The following is a 19,445-nucleotide window of genomic DNA, read 5'->3' as shown; positions in this document are numbered from 1 at the left end:
CAAGGTAACATGTCTGGATGAACCTCAGAAAGATAAGATTTCATTGAATCTGAAGTCATCGTGAGGTGTTTCTGGATGACTCTAATACACCTAAGTTAACTGTTGGAATGATTCCAATGTAGCTTTGTCATATATTCCAAACATTGTAAGTTATTTCTGCTTCAAAGGGCCTCTTCTGGAAGATAGCAAGTGGGAACTCTTGTCTTACATTGTATACAAATGACTCTTCAACAGTATTGGATCAACTATTAACCTAGGTGATAACTTGTTGAGGATAATCTATATGATGGATGTAAATATTTTACGCATACCCCAAATTTGATAGTATTTTATGACCTATTATCTGTAGACAAAATTTCTTATGTGTGTGTGAAGAAGGGCAAAAATCAAGAAAACATACTTGAAAATCTGAGATAAATGCCAATTTATCAAACATTTTGCACAGCATAAAATACATATGGATTTACTACTAAATGTTTCTCATTAACCCAGGGAATCAAGCTTTTGGGGGTCCATAATATGCTCAGTTGATAAGCATTTAAAGGCAACAAACTATTTGACAAATGATAAAACATTGAGAAAATCCAAAAGCCTTCTAAAATAACCTTAGGCAAGATGGGTACACTGTTGGAGCCATAGAACAGTTGAATTTCCCTTTAACAAAAAGAATCATGCTGAGAAAGAAGAGGTACAAACCTATGTGCATGATTAGAAAGGATGTTACTTTAGGAGGAAAGGAAAGAATATTAAATTGATTAAAGAGACAACAGAGATTGAAAAAGCCGATAAACCCAAGAGATAATACACTAGAGAACAAATATGGGAAATTCACACAAAAGGTTCTCACCAATATGCTCTTCCCCAAGGGAGATTGAAGAAAGTAAAGGACAATAGTTTGGGATCTTGTCAGCAGACACAGAGGAATTAATTTACAACCCTGCTAGTCTATGGAAATGTATAAATGGAGAGTATAATTTGCATTGGTGCATGATAGCTTCCAAATTTTCATACATAAACAAACATCAGACATACCCAATAATGTGATTAATCAGAATTAGGAATCTATTAAATTTGAGTGAGATTTTAATTGATAGGAGAATTACTTAAAAGTAACAACAACAGAAATACGTACTAATATGAATTTGTAGTCCAAGCAAAGTTTGTCCACAAGTATCTTTTAGTGGGGAGGAAGAAATGGGGAAATGTTGATCAAAGAGTACTAAGTTATAGTTAGGGATGATAAGTTCTAGTGTGCTATTTCACAATCAATAAACTAACAACTATAGGTAGTAATGATGTGCTGTGTATTTCAAAAGCTAGAAAGAAGTTTGAATGCTTTCATCATGATTTAATCATTACACAATGTATGTATGTATCAAAACTTCACATGCTATACCATAAATACATGTTTTAAGGTTTTATGTGTCAATAAAAATAAATTTATAACAAAAAAGGAAATGCAGAATTAACTGAGATTCAGTCTTTTATTCCTCAATCAATGACAGCATTTGGGATATGGACAAAGGCCCATTTTTAATTAGGAGAGTAGAGAAAATATTAGTTCATTTTAACTGATTAATTTTGTGCATATATTATTTTAACCTGCAGTGTAATTGCTATTTGATATAATCCTGGATTAATTGCTAATACTATTTTAATTGGTTTTAAATAAAACTAGGATAATAATATTGATGATAAAGTATTTTAAGAGATTACATCAAAATCTTCAAGTGACACCAATATTATTATTTGCTATTATACCAAGTGTTATAAAGTGACTTATTTACAAGTGTTAGTGCATCTTAATTGCATAATGTATTTTCTTTCATTCATGTATAGTGTGTTTCATTGTGACAATTTAACACATGTATATAACATACTGCAATCATATCCACTCTTCCTTTACCCTGTATTATCCCTCTCTGGGTCCTTTTTCACGTCCCTAATAGTCCTCTTTCTACTTTTATGTCATTTTTTTTTTTTTTTTAGAGTAGGCACATGAGAAAAAATAAACGTTATATTTGTCTTTATCCTTGTAAACAGTCTTAAAGATTTACATAGCTTGACTTACATAAAAACGTATGGTAGTCAGCTATATAAAAATGTCCAAGGGTATCTGGAATGAGTCATCTGTTTTCAGACTTGGTTCTTTCACTGAGAATGAGATTTCTATTTTTATTGCAATTAATTTATTGTATGCATATACTGAACAATGGATAAGACATCGAAATTAATGCTACAATTTGACATTGTAGCAAGCATGGCTGTTTGCTCCAAACCCTCAGGATTAAGCAGCATAGACCTTTCTTACTTTTTATAAGAAGTAAAAAGTACATGAATCCAAGTACATGAATCCAAGTGGTATTTTCTTCTACAAACTTTTTCTTCCCGTAAGAATATCTGGGACACTAGAATTTTAAAGACTAGATCTGTGCCACCAATAATTGTGTGAGACCCCATATTTTTTCCTCAGAAAAGTAAATTAAGACAAATGTCTGCATTTGAAGTTTGTTGTGTAATGAAGCTAAATAAATCATCACTTTTTGATAATACAATTTGACAGTAAACCAAATGTACTTTTATTTTACTTTTTCCTCACTATTCTTTGAATTACATGGCAAGTGGAATAAACATCAGGAACAGGAGAATGATGCCATGAAATATTTGAGGACTGAAATCAACAAACTAAGGATATTGCTGTTCTCATTAAGATTTAATTTGGGACAGTAAAATGAAAGTTAATTGATACATCAAGTGGAAAGTTAATTGATACATCAAAATATTTATACCATATTGCTAATTTTAAATATAAGTGACAGAATAAATGAGATAACTTTTCTTATAATTTAATCCTTTCCACTTACCATGTTCACCCACTTTCTCTAGCCTTGTCAATGTTTCTGAATATTTGTTAATCGTTAGGATGCACTTTAACATGTTCTTGAAACCTATTTTTTCAATTTACAGAGGTTAATCTTAAATCAGCAAATTTCATAAAGATGTCAAGATTTCAGTAACCAAATGGCATGTGGAAGCCCTGGGATATTGTCTTTCATTAGAATAGTGCTAGTGATTGCTTTTATTTTTAATGTAAGCCCACCCCAAGGAAAATAAACATCATTTATCATGGCAAGCATGAAAAAGGTTGTACAGATATGAATTAATAACTCTTAGAAAGTTAGGTGGCATGACCTCCTTGAAAGTTAACTGGAAAGAACCTTAAAGTGTTAAGATTAGACCCACAAGAAACTTGACTTAGCTGTTGTCCATGAGCGAGCATGCCTCTGACTCTGAACCTCAGTAGAAGCATCTACAAAAAAGTGAATGGATTACTTACATAATTTAAAAAATCATGCCTCTCTCAAAAAGTCTTTTCATGAACCAATATATAGGGCACTAGGGTGTCTCTACATTTTTAATTTTTGAATCTTCAGTAATTTCTTTAAAAGAGTGCAATTTTACCACTTCATTTGCCATTTTGCATATTTAAGAGCAAATTCTTGGTAATACTCTTTTGTACAGTTTCAATGGACTGGTTGGTGATGAGAGTCACATGTGAGATGTCAATTTTTCCTTCCCATTAAATTTATGCTCACTGAAACAACTTTCAATTAGAGAAAATGGTTTTAAAATGGTAGGTCATGAAATCATCAATTACAGCTGTGGCTTCATTTTACTGGGATTATTGGCATGATAAATCTTCTCTTCACTGTTAATACAACAATGCAGTAGCAATTAAGCACTGGAGTTGTCTGCTCCGTTGAATATTGTTCACTCTCATGTGTCACATCTGAACTTCTGGTTAGGATTAGTTCATTTTTAAGAGAATTTTAATGGCTGCAATTAGTGATCTAAAGATAAGTACATTAGTGTCCTCAGGAGAAACTGAGGCATGTAATGACCATTTGTCTTTATATATTTCAGTTTTTCTAATTAAGTAGCTGAAGGAAATTTCAATAAAATGTACATAAAATGCTCTTGTTTACATTATTTCCCTTGTGTGAATAAAACTAATTAGCATATCAATGGGAAATTTTTAGTTCATTAATTGGAAATTTTGTATTGTATAATTATTTTCATTCAGTAAAAGCCATGAATTCTCAATTTTAGTGACATTCATTGCATTGTATAAATAAGCTCACTTGTTTATTTGCATGTGATAAAATTTTGCTTTATTAGGAACTTGTTTGAATTCTCATAAAATGAAAACAATGGCTTAATTATTTTAATGACAAATAACAGCTCAGTTCCTTGCAAATTATGGGTTTAATATCCTGGAGTAATTTTACCTACTCAAAAATATTTTTTGTTTAGTTTAAATTATACATTGTCTTTTAAAATGAAGGGTAATCATAAGAGAATCTACAGAAGACGCTCTAAACAGTACTTTGGAAGCAAAAATTTTTTTGAAATTATTTTCATTCAGTTGTTTAGAAATACTCAGTGGGGTCTTATATCCCAGCAAGTCAGCATGTACTTTTGTGCACACCTGGAATTAATGGGGTCACTGTAGCATCACAATGTTCTCAATCTTTCTGTTTCCATCCATGTGACACTATAAACAACAGTTTCTAGGCTTAGAACAAACTACTAAATTGAGTCTGGTGTTCTTTACTGTTATGGGGAGTGAAATATATTGCTAAGACCCCTTCACTTCAACATACTGTTAGGTACTAATATAGTCTCAAGATTCAGTACCATGCTGAAAACAGAAATTCTAAAGTGATCTGAGAAACAGTAATAGCTATCTTACAACACTGAAATTTATTTTTGTAATATTTTGTGTGTAAAGTGTCTTTCATTTACATTTTAATGTTTTTATTTCAAATAAATAAGTAATTTGTATTGGAACAAAAAATTTTGTGGCTTTCATTTGTATATCTTAGCCTTTCCATTTTATGATCATTGAATTGAGTTTTCATCATCATTTAATAAGACAATATAGTTTTCTTTGTATAACCCAAACATGTGAAAATAAGTTGACTTTGAATATTTAGTAATAGACTTCAGTGGGTTTGATTATAAATATATATAGAATCAGCACCAAATCTATTCAAACTGTATATTTTTATCTGTATGCTGGCAACTATCAACGACTCAAATTGTATATTTTGGATCGTGTCAAATGCTAGCTCCCCCAAAGTACTACAATAACCTTTTGACAAGTCAAACTGAATCTATCACTTGTAACCACAAAGATGATCACCTCTTGAATTGAGTGGTATCTCAGAATGGAAAGCAAAGGTGGGGTACTTATGAGGTTTTTGTTTGGGATCAGGCTTAAGGCATGTCTTTCTCACAGGACTTTCAGTAAGAATCACATATGATAATTTAGGATTGGTGGATTCAACTTGGCGAGGACTGTACGTGAGATTTTTCTGTCTGGGAGATTAACTATCATTGCTTCTACATGTTAAAAATTAGGTTAGCTGTAAGGCACAGTGGCACACGCCTGTAATCCCCACAACTCGGGACACTGAGGTAGGAAAACCTAGAGTTCAAAGCCAGCCTCAGCAAAAGTGAGTTGTTAAGCAATTCAGTGAGACTCTGTCTGTAAATAAAATACAAAATAGGACTGGAATGTGGTTCAGTGGTCAAGTGCCCTGATCACGTGTCCCTGAATTCAATCCCCCAGTACAGCAGCACCACCACCACCCCCGAAAAAAGGTTAGATTAGCCTGTTACTTCCCAATGAGATTCAGTTTTTCTCCTTTTCTTTTCATCTTTTTTTTCCTTGTGGTACTGGAGATCTCCTTCTTGAATTAATTTATTTTTTTTCATCCAAAGGTGAAAACTTTTATCTCGAAATGGAGCCGGTATATGCAGATGATCACAAAGGGGAATTTTACATTGGTGCTACTCATGTTAAGTCACCTAGGAGCCCTTTTGTTCTGTGGGTCCACTTAACAGATTCCGGCATAGACAACTCTAATGCTCTCAAAGCATTAAATGACCCCACCTGAACTCTAAAGACTTTAGAGAGGATAGTAGTTTCCTAAGGGAAGTGGAGGGAAGAGCACTCACTGCCCAGGGAACTTAGCTCTCCTTCATATACCACAGTTGCAGTCCTGGGGAGTTCAGAGGAGGGTGTGGTCTCTGGTGCTGGGAAGAGTATGAAAAGAGGAAGAAAAGCAGGACAAGTTATGTCATGCTGGTCTACAATAACCTGGTCTCTGATGTGCAGATATACGTGTATGTGTGTGCTTGCACACCTGTGCAAAATACTAAGAGAAAGAATTAAAATAAAATCTTTCATAGTGATGATAAACTGAGGTTGAACTTGGAGAGAAAGCTGAAACTGTGGGCATTTAGGGTGTTATTTCCTTACTTAGGATTTCTTCTATACTTTAAATCTTAAGTCACATTCATCTTTATTGAAGAATTAATAATATGCACTTTTGACTGTTCGACTTCATCTAGGAGAGGGGAGTGACCTTTTTCAGTGACCCTCATAGATTTTAAGCTTAGAAATTTCACACTCCATTAAAAACCTTTACTTTTACAAATGAGGAGACCAATCAATACTTAGATAGTCAAAATGACCCAAACCAACCCATCCAGCAACCAGACATTCTCTATTTACCCTAACAGCTCTATCAGGATCTAGGGACTCTTCTTTGTACCATATAATATGTTGTTTTGACTTATTAAAGTAATTGATTTATGTATACTAATTTAATATCTTTCATCTGTATCAAATTATTTGATTTACTTTTTTCACTGATGTTTAAGTGATTTCCAAACATAAGACCATAATATCTATAAAGATTGCTTTGCTTCCCTTTTCCATTTTCTGTGCCTTAAATTGATGTCTTTTGTTTCATTCAATTGACTTTTCCATGTACTAAGATGTTAAATCGTAGTAAAGGAGATAGTAAAAACATGATTTGCCTTGCAGATTGTCTTGATAAAAATGCCTATAATTTTCCCATTGAGTAAAACACTACATTTTGTATAAAGGTGTGCCTATCTATCCTCATGTTAAAGCAATGTTAACTGATTCTGTTCCTGTGCGTTTTCATCAGTGATGTGTGCTGAATTATGTTCAAACTTAGTTCAGCACTTGTAAACATAATTATGTAATTCTTACCCTTACCTCTATTAATAAAGTGATTTATATTATGGGATTCTAATATGAACCACTTTTAATTTCTCAAATAAATCACCTTGATGTTAATATGTTATTGTTTTAAATGTGGTCTTGGATTTTGATTATCATAATTTTATTTAGCCTTTGGTGATAAATTTATAAATGATAATTTCTAACTTTTTAAATATTTTCATCAAGTATCAGTGTTAAATTTCAAAAATGGAAATCTTCCGCATTCTCTACATTCTGGAATAAATCTTATGAACCTGAGATTATTTGATTTTTGAACCTTTAGAGATTTTTGCTTTTAAACTATTTGCTCATGTAAATTTGAGGGGAAGTTATTCAGTAATACAGCCCACTTCTATTTATATTAATTTTCTTAAAATTCCCATATCTAGTAGTTTTAATTTGATAATGAATTTTAAAATACTATTTAGTTTTCATGAACCCTCCCCCACACTGTTTTTTTAGTATGCTTTTGCTGACTTATTTCACTTGCCATGATGTTCTCCAGTTCCATCCATTTACTAGCAATGACATAATTTCATTTTTATGTGTGATTGAGTAAAACTTGACTGTGCATATCTACCACACCATCTTTATCCATTCATCCATTGATAGATTCCTGGGCTGCTTCTCAATCTTAGCTATCATGAGTTGCACTGCTGTAAATATCAATATGCCTGTATCATTATAGATGCTAATTTCAGTTCTTTAGTACACATATCAAGGAGTGGGAGAGCTAAGTCATGAGGTTGTTCCATTCTTGTCTTTTGAAGGATCTCTATACATCTTTTCAAAAGTGGAGAAAAGGAAAGAATTGCAAAATAAAATTGACCAAATTGTACTATGTACATATATGAATATACCACAATGAATTTTACCTTCATGAATATTTACAAAGCAAGAATTTAAAAATAAATAGAAAGAAGACCAATGGAGAAAGGGTAACAGGTAGAGGGTGGAAAGGAGGGAAAGAGGAAATACTGTGAACTGAAATGGAACAAATTATATTCCATGCAGGTATGATTATATCAAATGAACCCCAATATTTTGTATAACTATAATTCACTAATAAAATGCATTTTAAAAAAATAATAATAAACGGTATTTAGTGAGTCAATTTTATATCATTTGGGTCTTCATGAAACAATGAAAAACAACCTTATGAACTTAAAAATTCTGTTACAATGGTTGGTTCTTTACTCTCAGCTTCCAATTGTGTATAGTTCTGCTTTCCTCCCATTTTTATTGTTAGCAGTTTTGTTTTGTCATGTTTTCACATAACAGAGTGCTTATTTATTAGAGACACTTTCTTTGCACTTTTACCATATTATCATCTGTTTTATTCTTTAGTCTTTTGTTTGGGGAGGGTGTGGTACTGGATCGAATCCAAAGGTGCTTTACCACTGAGCCACATCGCCAGCCCTTTTTATTAAGACAGGGTTTCACTAAGTTGCTGAGACTGGCCTCAAACTTCTGATCCTCCTGCTTCAGCATCCTAAACCCCTGGAATTACAAGCATGTGCCATTGTACCTGGGCTATTGTTTATTATTTTGTTTCTTATCTCTTTTGAATGCAATTGTATTATTGAACAATAGGAGCAGTTCTGGTGCATACTTTATAAAATTGATAAACCATTCGTTTGCCTAATTTGTTGCAAAATTCCACTCCCCACCTCTCAATCTCTATCCCATCTCTACCTCTCCCCTTCCTGTCTTCTTTTCAGTTTAATGTATTTGGTTCCTTTAACTGTGAACATCAGTGTGTTTCCTATTAACAAAGATATTTTCTTATATTTCTAAAGGGAAATTCTCAAAAAAATTTGACTTTGGTACAGTACCTTTCCAACTATATATGAAATCTATAGTTCATGTTCAAATTTTCTCACCAATCCTAATAATAGCCTTTATGAATTTTCCCCCTTGTCAAAATCCATTCCAGAATGCTTCATTTAACATGAATGGATATGTATTTTTAATTTCCTTTGATTTGAAATAAACATCAAAAGAAGCTTTTCCTTCTCTTTCTTAAAATTTTGTTTGAGAAGTCTAAGATAGTTATTTTGCGATATACACATGAATTTAGGTACAAGTCATATTTCTGCTTAATTTAAGAGTTTTGGGTTGGATACCACAAAAATACATTTAATGCAGTATTTATGATGCATATGGCAATAGTATTTATACCAAGATTCTTCACTGCTATTTTGCATTTTTTATTGAAAAGTAATTTTTGAAATTAATTTTGAACATGTGTAAATCTCTCGATACTTTCATAATGTCTCAATGCCTAAAGTGATCTTGATTTCTCCGAATCCAATTTCATTCATTATTTTGATATATCTTATTGATTCTTTGAGTACTTCCTTTCTGTTTGACACAAGAAAGGGTGTCATTTTTACATATGTCTTTCACCACAATCTTGAAATGTACTTTTATTAAGAAGAGTCAAAGTTTCTTTTAATAAGTAATGGTTTTTGAAACCTGAGATCTAAGTACCAGGCATACTTATTACTAATGGGATATCTTTGTTTCTGGGTTTTCTCAGTGACAGAACCAAGAAAAAGTACAGATCCAGAAAAGTATGTGTGTGTGCATGTGTGTGTATAGACACAAATATTCCACATTGCACATATCAAGTTTCATGTATGTATATTAATATTTTACATAGATATAGCTATGTATTCAGGTATTAAATATTGAGCTCATATTTATGTCTATTACAAAAGACCACTAAAGAGTATGTTGTTATTCTTTTCCTCTGATATTTGTAACAATCAGAAACTTGTTTTCCATTATGTCAGTATAATTTATCATTTTCTCCCATCTTTTCTAACATTTCTTATTCTATAACACCAAGTTCTTTTCTTTGGCATATTTCTTCAGACAAAAAAATTCCCTTTGATATTTTATGTACAGATGATCAGATAGACTTAAGTTTTTTCATTCTCTTTTCTAACCTTCTGAGACTTCCAAAACAAATCTTTGCATATTCAATTATTGCCAGATATTAATTTGATAATTAATGAAGTTTGGGAAAAATCCTAAGTGTTTAGTGTGGTTTTCAAATGAAGTGGGACAATTTTATATTTGTTATATGTTTGCATGCTTGCAACTACTAGGTTTTCAGGGGAAATCAAATGCTACAGCATTCAACCTACTGGTCATAAATATTTTCAAAGGAATTTCATAAATGTAGTTAAAGTAATCAAGACTACTGTTTTTTAATGTAGTTGGCATTCTTGAGGGAAAAAATAATTTTATTACTATTCTGAATCCCCCAATGTGCCTAGTCAGTGAACAGTTGCTCAGACTTTTCCTGATTGCTTATACGTTTCCTACTGACCTTGCCGTTTTAATTTTCCATCTTCCCAGTATTTAATGCAGTTTAATATTATATATGCTCTGGAGACTAGAGAAGGAGCATAGCAGACTATACATGTTTAATTGATAGCTCTTATTAAAGTACATTTTAACTAGATAGCATTGTAATGACAAAATTCAAAGGAAAAAAATGATAATAATTCCATCTTCTTACTCCTTTGTTTTCATTCTGTCTTTATTGGTATGCTCAACAATTTTGCACACCCATAGTAAAAAGTAAGTTAATTTTTTTTTTACATTCAGCACTGATTGCATTTTTACAAGACATCTATGAATGTCTGACGTGCATGGCACTCAACTACAAGCCAACTCCTAAAAATTTATACAGACATTAATTTAGTGCATAAGCACAGTGAAATGATTATGGAACTAATGTCTGAAAAACTTAAAATATAAAATGCTGAATTTTTCTATAATGAATGAGAATGCCTTCTAAATTGAGGTTACTACATATGTATGTCCAACATTTTCTTCCTGTGTAAATTTAGCATTAGTTGGAGAAACTGTATTTCTAGAGAAATTCTGTGAAAACCTGGATTGAAACTGGTTTGAATCTGGTAATAAACTAGTATGAAGCTTAAGAATTAAAACAAGACAGCAATATGAACTAAATATTTTATGTTTTATTTTACTCAGGTGATAAGTGTTCACACTAATTTTTCTAAGAAGACATTTGTGTTGCAATTGTTATATCTTGAAGTGAAGGGTATGGGCCAAATAAGTAAGACCAAAGTTCTTTCCAATTCTAACACAATAGATGGTACTGGATCATATAACTCCAACAATGTGACCTTGAGGAATATATGGAATGAATCAATTCTCAAGTCATACAAAGTTCTATTTGATCTTTCACTTGGTGGTATAGAATCTCAGTATCATCTGTAGAAAATAATCTATTTGTTCACAAGGTGGTAGGTCATTTGAATTCCATCTAACTGAAGATAAATTATCTCCACACTGTTCTGGCTTTAGCACTGAATCTCTTGTGGAGGATCCATATACACTTACTATATCATCTTTTATATTCAATGATCTTTTGAAAGATGGTTCTATATCATGAATGGGAAGATAACTGCATCTGAGTAGAAAAGTAGAAAACACTAAAATTATATTGAGGTATCAGTTAAAATTGAATATAATAATTTCCAGTTAATAAAATCTTTTTGGTGTGGCGAGCTCTGGCCCGCATGCAGGTTGCTTCAGAGACCAGGACAGGGCAGCCAGGGACTTCCCCAAGAGGCCCGGCACCCTCCGGTGGGAAGCGCCTTTCTAGGCTAGCTTCTTGGAGCAGACCGGCCACTGAGAGCCCTTCTACACAGAGACAGCCACAAGTCCCAAAGCCAGCAGAGACCTCCAACCCACAAGCAGCCTCTGGGACCAGGGCAGGGCAGCCAGAGACCTCTCCAGGTCACACTCCCTAGAACCAGTAGCAGGCTAGGGACAGCTTTCTTGGAAGCACTGCATTATCAAGTTACCCCAAAACTTCAGGCTACTGAAGGCTGGGAGGTGATATACTGGAAATCTACAGGGACACTATAAGCCAATAGACAAAATCTGCAATATCACAGAGTCCCACTGACATCTGACCAATATGAGAAAACAAGGGAAGAAAATGTCCCAAACAAACCTAGATACTATATCAATAAAAGCCAATGACAGCACAGCAGAAGAAATGTCAGAAAGGGAGTTCAGAATGCACACAATTAAAACAATCAGGGAAGCAAAAGAGGAGATGAAAGAGCAAATGCAGGCATTCAAGGAGGAGATGAAAGAGCAAATGCAGGCATTAAATGATTGCACCAATCAACAGTTAAAAGAGCAAATACGAGAAGCAAAAGATCATTTCAATAAAGAGTTAGAGATACTAAAAAAAACCAAACAGAAATCCTTGAAATGAAGGAAGCAATACACCAAGTTAAAAACTCCATAGAAAGCATAACCAATAGGATAGAACACCTGGAAGACAGAAGCTCAGATATTGAAAACAAAATATTTAATCTTGAAAACAAAGTTGACCAAACAGAAAAGATGGTAAGAAATCATGAACAGAATCTACAAGAATTATGGGATATCATGAAAAGGCCAAATTTAAGAATTATTGGGATTGAGGAAGGCTTAGAGAAACAAACCAAAGGAATGAACAATATATTCAATGAAATAATATCAGAAAATTTCCCAAATCTGAAGAATGAAATGGAAAACCAGGTACAAGAGGCTTATAGGACTCCAAATATACAAAACTACAACAGATGCACACCAAGGCACATTATTATGAAAATACCTAACATACAAAATAAAGACAGAATTTAAAGGCTGCAAGAGAAAAGAATCAAATTACATTCAGGGGGAAACCAATAAGAATATCAGCAGATTTTTCAATCCAGACCCTAAAAACTAGAAAGGCCTGGAAAAACATTTACCAAGCCCAGAAAGAAAAAAGACGCCAACCAAAAAAATTATACCCAGCAAAACTTACTTTCAGATTTGACGATGAAATAAGATCCTTCCATGATAACCAAGAGCTAAAGGAATTTACAAAAAGAAAGCCAGCATTACAGAACATTCTCAGCAAAATATTCCATGAGGATGAGATGAAAAACAATGATGCAAATCAGCAAAGGGAGGAACTAGCCTAAAGGAATAGCCAAATAAAGGAGAAACCAAATCATGTCAAAAAACAAAAATGAGTCAAATGACTGGGAATACAAATCATATCCCAATAATAACCCTGAATGTTAATGGCCTGAACTCATCCATCAAAAGACATAGACAGGCAGATTGGATTAAAAATAAAAATCCAACAATATGCTGCCTGCAAGCGACTCATCTCATAGAAAGAGATACCCATAGACTAAAGGTGAAAGGATGGGGAAAAACATACCATGCACATGGACACAGCAGAAAAGCTGGAGTATCCATCCTCATTTCAGATAATGTGGACTTCAAGCCAAAACTAGTCAGAAGGGATAAAGAAGGGCATTACATACTGCTTAAGGGAAGCATAAATCAGCAAGAAATAACAATCATAAATATCTATGCCCCCAACATTGGCTCATCCATCTACGTCAAACAAATCCTTCTCAATTCCAGAAATCAAATAGACCACAGCACAATACTACTAGGTGATTTTAACACACCTCTCTCACCACTGGATAGATCTTCCAAACAAAAATTGAATAAAGAAACCATAGATCTCAATAACACAATTAACAATTTAGACTTAACAGACATATATAGAATATACCATCCAACAAAGAACGAATACACTTTCTTCTCAGCAGCACATGGATCCTTCTCTAAAATAGACCATGTTTTATGCCACAAAGCTACTGTCAGCAAATACAAGAAGATAGAGATACTACCTTGTACTCTATCAGATCATAATGGATTGAAATAAGAAATAAATGACAGAATAAAAAAGAGAAACTTCTCCAATACTTGGAGATTAAATGATACACTATTATATGATGAGTGGATAACAGAAGACATCAGGAGGGAAATTAAAAAATTCTTAGAAGTAAATGAAAACAAAGACACATCATATGAAAATCTCTGGGACACTATGAAAGCAGTACTTAGAGGAAGATTTATTTCATGGGGCGCATTCAACAAAAGACGTAAAAACCAACAAATAAACGACTTAACACTACAGCTCAAAGCCCTAGAAGAAGAAGAGCAGACCAACACCAAAAGTAGTAGAAGACAGGAAATAGTTAAAATCAGAGCCGAAATCAACGAAATTGAAACAAAAGAAACAATCAGAAAAATTAACAAAATAGTTGGTTCTTTGAAAAAATAAATAAAATTGATAAACCCTTAGCGACACTAACAAAGAGAAAATGGGAAAAAATTCAAATTACTAAAATTCGGAATGAACAAGGAAATATCATAACAGACACGAGTGAAAAACAAAACATAATTAGAAGCTATTTTGAAAATCTATACTCCAACAAAACAGAAAACCTCGAAGACATCAACAAGTTTCTAGAGACATATGAATTACCTAAACTGAACGAGGAGGACATACACAACTTAAATAAATAAATTTCAAGCAATGAAATAGAAGAGGTCATCAAAAACCTACCAACAAAGAAAAGTCCGAGACCAGATGGATTCTCAGCCGAGTTCTACAAAACCTTTAAAGAAGAGCTCATTCCAATACTTCTCAAAGTTTTCCATAAAATTGAAGACGAGGGAACCCTCCCAAACTCATTCTATGAAGCCAATATCACCCTGATACCTAAACCAGACAGAGACACATCGAGAAAGAAAATTGCAGACCAATATCCTTAATGAACACCGATGCAAAAATTCTCAACAAAATTTTAGCAAATCGCATACAAAAATATATTAAAAAGATAGTGCACCACGATCAAGTGGGTTTTATCCCAGGGATGCAAGGTTGGTTCAACATTCGGAAATCAATAAATGTCATTCACCATATCAACAGAATTAAAGTTAAGAATCACATGATTATTTCAGTAGATGCAGAAAAAGCATTTGATAAAATACAGCATCCCTTCATGCTCAAAACACTAGAAAAAATTGGATAGAGGGAACATTCCTTAACATTGTAAAGTCTATCTATGCTAAGCCCATGGCCAATATCATTCTAAATGGTGAAAAACTGAAAGCATTCCCCCTAAAAACTGGAACAAGGCAGGGATGCCCTCTTTCACCACTTCTATTCAACATCGTTCTTGAGACTCTATCCAGAGCAATTAGACAACCAAAGAAATTAAAGGGATATGAATTGGAAAAGAAGAACTCAAACTATCCCTGTTCTCTGATGACATGATTATATATTTAGAGGAAACTGGAAATTCCACCAGAAAACTCTTAGAACTCATAAGTGAATTCAGTAAAGTAGCAGGTTACAAGATCAATGCTCATAAATCCAATGCATTTTTATACATAAGTGATGAATCTTCAGAAAGAGAAATTAGGAAAACTACCCCATTCACAATAGCATTGAAAAAAATAAAATACTTGGGAATCAATCTCACAAAAGAGGTGAGAGACCTCTACAATGAGATCTACAGAACACTAAAGAAAGAAATTGAAGAAAACCTTAGAAGATGGAAAGATCTCCCATGTTCTTGGATAGGCAGAATTAATATTGTCAAAATGGCCATACTACCTAAAATGCTCTACAGATTCAATGCAATTCCAATTAAATCCCAATGATGTACCTTACAGAAATAGAGCAAGCAATTATGAAATTCATCTGGAAGAATAAGAAACCCAGAATAGCTAAAGCAATCCTCAGTAGAAAGAGCAAAGCAGGGGGTATCGCAATACCAGATCTTCAACTCTATTACAAAGCAATAGTAACAAAAATGGCCTGGTATTGGTACCAAAATAGAAAGGTACATCAATGATACAGAATAGAGGACATGGACACAAACCCAAAAAAATACAATTTTCTCATACTAGACAAAGGTGCCAGAAATATGCAATGGAGAAAAGATAGCCTCTTCAACAAATGGTGCTGGGACACTGGAAAACCATATGCAACAGAATGAAATTAAACCCCTATCTCTCACCCTGCACAAAACTGAACTCAAAATGGATCAAGGACCTTGAAATCAGACCAGAGACCCTGCATATTATAGAAGGAAAAGTAGGTCCAAACCTTCAACTCGTTGGCTTAGGATCAGACTTCCTTAACAGGACTCCCATAGCACAAGAAATAAAAGCAAGAATCCATAACTGGGATAGATTCAAACTAAAAAGCTTTCTCTCAGCAAAGGAAACTATCAGTAATGTGAAGAGAAAGCCTACAGAGTGGGAGAATATCTTAAGCCTACAGAGTGGGAGAATATCTTTGCCACTCATACTTCAGATAGAGTGCTAATTTCCAGAATGTATAAAGAACTAAAAAAATGCTACATGAAGAATACAAATAATCCAATCAACAAATGGGCTAAGGAAATGAAAAGACACTTCACAGAAGAAGATCTGCAAGCAATCAACAGATATATGAAGAAATGTTCAACATGTCTAGTAATAAGAGAAATGCAAATCAAAACTACCCTAAGATTCCATCTCACCCCAATTAGAATGGTGATTATCAAGAACACAAGCAACAGTAGGTGTTGGTGAGGATGTGGGGAAAAAGGTACACTCATACATTGCTGGTGGGGTTGCAAATTAGTGCAGCCACTCTGGAAAGCAGTGTGGAGATTCCTCAGAAAGCTTGGAATGGAACCACCATTTGACCCAGCTATCCCACTCCTTGGCCTATACCCAAAGGACTTAAAATCAGCATACTACAGAGATACAGCCACATCAATGTTCATAGATGCTCAATTCACCATAGCCAGATTGTGGAACCAACCTAGATGCCCTTCAGTTGATGAATGGATAAAGAAATTGTGGTGTATATATATAATGGAACATTACTCCGCCGTGAAGAATGATAAAATTATGGCATTTGCAGGCAAATGGATGAAATTGGAGAATATCATGCTAAGTGAGATAAGCCATTCTGAAAAAACTAAAGGACGCATGACCTCGCTGATAAGTGGATGATGACATATAATGGGGGGTGAGAGGGGTTAGCGTCAGGGTTAGGGTTAGGTTTAGTGTTAGGGATAAGGAGGGTGGTAAGAATGGAAGAAGGAAGGACTGTATAGAGGGAAAAGAGGGGTGGGAGGGATGGGGGGAAGGGGAAAAATAACTGAATGAATCAAGCAACATTGCCCTATGTAAATTTATGATTTTTAATAAAAATAAATAAATAAATAAATAAAATCTTCTTGTCCCCAAGAATGAAAAATCAGTTGCATTTAATGTGAGACATGCTACATACTTAAGAGAATTACTATAAAAATAGGATGGTTCCTTGCAAACATAGAATGCAAAAATTACACTGAAGCAAATGTTAAGACATTTTAACAAGCAATACATTATACCCAGAACAGCTTAAAATATTTGCATGATTATTATTTATAGTTGAGAAAACAGAATTAACAGGGTTTTAAAACATCCAAAACTTCACACCAAAAAAGTGAGTGACAGATCTGTATTTCACATGAATATCTGTGTGAATTCCAATCCCCTATTATTTTAACACCTAGTTAAAATTTGGAATTGTTTCTGTTATTAATATGTAGGTTTCATTGGAGGAAGTACTACTCAAATCTTTCTAATTAGCAGAATGATTTACACATGCACATACAGTGCGTAAGCTTAGATTAATATCCTTCTGTTATTTGACTCAAATAATCAATTTTCAAATCTTGAACAGTCTCTTCCTTCAAAAGAAATATCAGCTGGGCATGATCACACATGCCTATAATCCCAGCAACTGTGTGAGGCTAAGGTAGGAAGATCACAAGCTTAGCAACTTAGAGAGAACCTGTCTCAAAATAAAATTAGAAAGGACTGGGAATGTGACTTAGTGTTAGTGCACAGAGCACCTCTGGAATTAATCTCCACTACTAAAAAAAAAAAAAAATCAAATTATTTAATCCATATATCTTCATATATACATTTTGGAGTTTATAAAACATTCTAAATAAATTATATGATTGAAGCCAGATAAAATATTAAAGGTAGAAATTATGACCATTATTTAACTGAGATGGTACCCAACTCACAGACCCAGAGACAAAAAAAAAAAAACAATTAAAATGCACGTTAATTGGCACCTAGAGTAATGCTCTTCAACTATATCATTTATTGTTCATATTATTAAGTAAATATTTTAAAAATCTGGTTTACAAGTTTATACTTTTATCCCACATGAAATCATTTTGCTATTCTTGTTCCAGGAGGGTCCTGTGCTTTGCCTTCCCTGCCATAACATCTTCCTGACCCCTCTATGCATAACACTCTTCTTCCATGGGATGATTAATTTTAGGTGTCAGTTTACTGGGTTAAGGAAGCCTGGAGAACCAGCAAAACATACGTTCTGGTGTGTGCATGAGAGTTTCCAGAGAAGAGTGAGGTGTGAGGGGGTGGACTCTGTGGGTAAGGTCAGTATGGGTAGGTTTCTTTCAAGCAGCAGAGGACCCCAATAGAACCACAAGGCAGAGAAAAGTGTTTCCTTTCTCTCTTCTGGAGTTGGAGCATTCTCTTCTTCCATTGGACTTCAGAACTCTAGATTTTCATGCCTTTGGCCAAAGGTCTCAAATCCATGCTTCCACCTTGAACCCCAGTTTTTCAAGTCCTCCACCTGGGACTGAGACTGACACCATTGGCTCCCCTTTCCTGGCTCTTTCAATCTTGGTCTGAGTCATGCTACTGACAGACATCCCAGTGTCTCCAGCAGGCATACAGCCTGTCCTGGGACTTCTCAACCACGGTCATCATGTGAGCCAAGCCCCCTAATAAACACCCTGTCATTTATCAATATCTGTATCTGTGAGTATCTTATCACTTCTGTTTGTCTGGAGAATCTTAACATTTTTTATTTCCCATGACTCTTGAAACTATTTACCTACTATTCCTCAAAGAACTATAGACAAATATTTCAAAAAAGATAATAGTAAAATGTATTTATTAAAGAAGGTATTAAATTTTCCTTCCTATACATTCTTCCTAAAGAAGAAGAGAAGCATTTTGTATAATATACTTTCTTAGTGCACTGTCAATATTATTACTGCTCCAATATTTGTAACTCTTGTACTTGTACATTTATTTATGGAAATATTTACTTAATGTCTATTTTATACCACTGTAAGCTTTGAGATATCACTTCCATGTGTTCATTTTATTTTTCTTCCATAACACTCAATGTTTTACTTGACACAGGGCAGATGTTCAATAGTGTTTGTGGAGTTGAACTGAATATTATTATTTCAAAGGTTTTAGAAGTAATTTAGCATGATAAACAATTAAGGCTAATCTGGCACTGATAGAGTATTTGGTGATAAATAATATGATAACGTCTCTGTCTCCAGATTTTAATCAGAAAAGAAATTGGCAGAAGAAACTAGTGAATTCTTTTGTGTAGGTT

Source organism: Sciurus vulgaris (genome assembly GCF_902686455.1).
Source record: "Sciurus vulgaris genome assembly, chromosome: 11".
NCBI lineage: Eukaryota > Metazoa > Chordata > Mammalia > Rodentia > Sciuridae > Sciurus > Sciurus vulgaris.
This window is presented reverse-complemented; position numbering follows the sequence as displayed.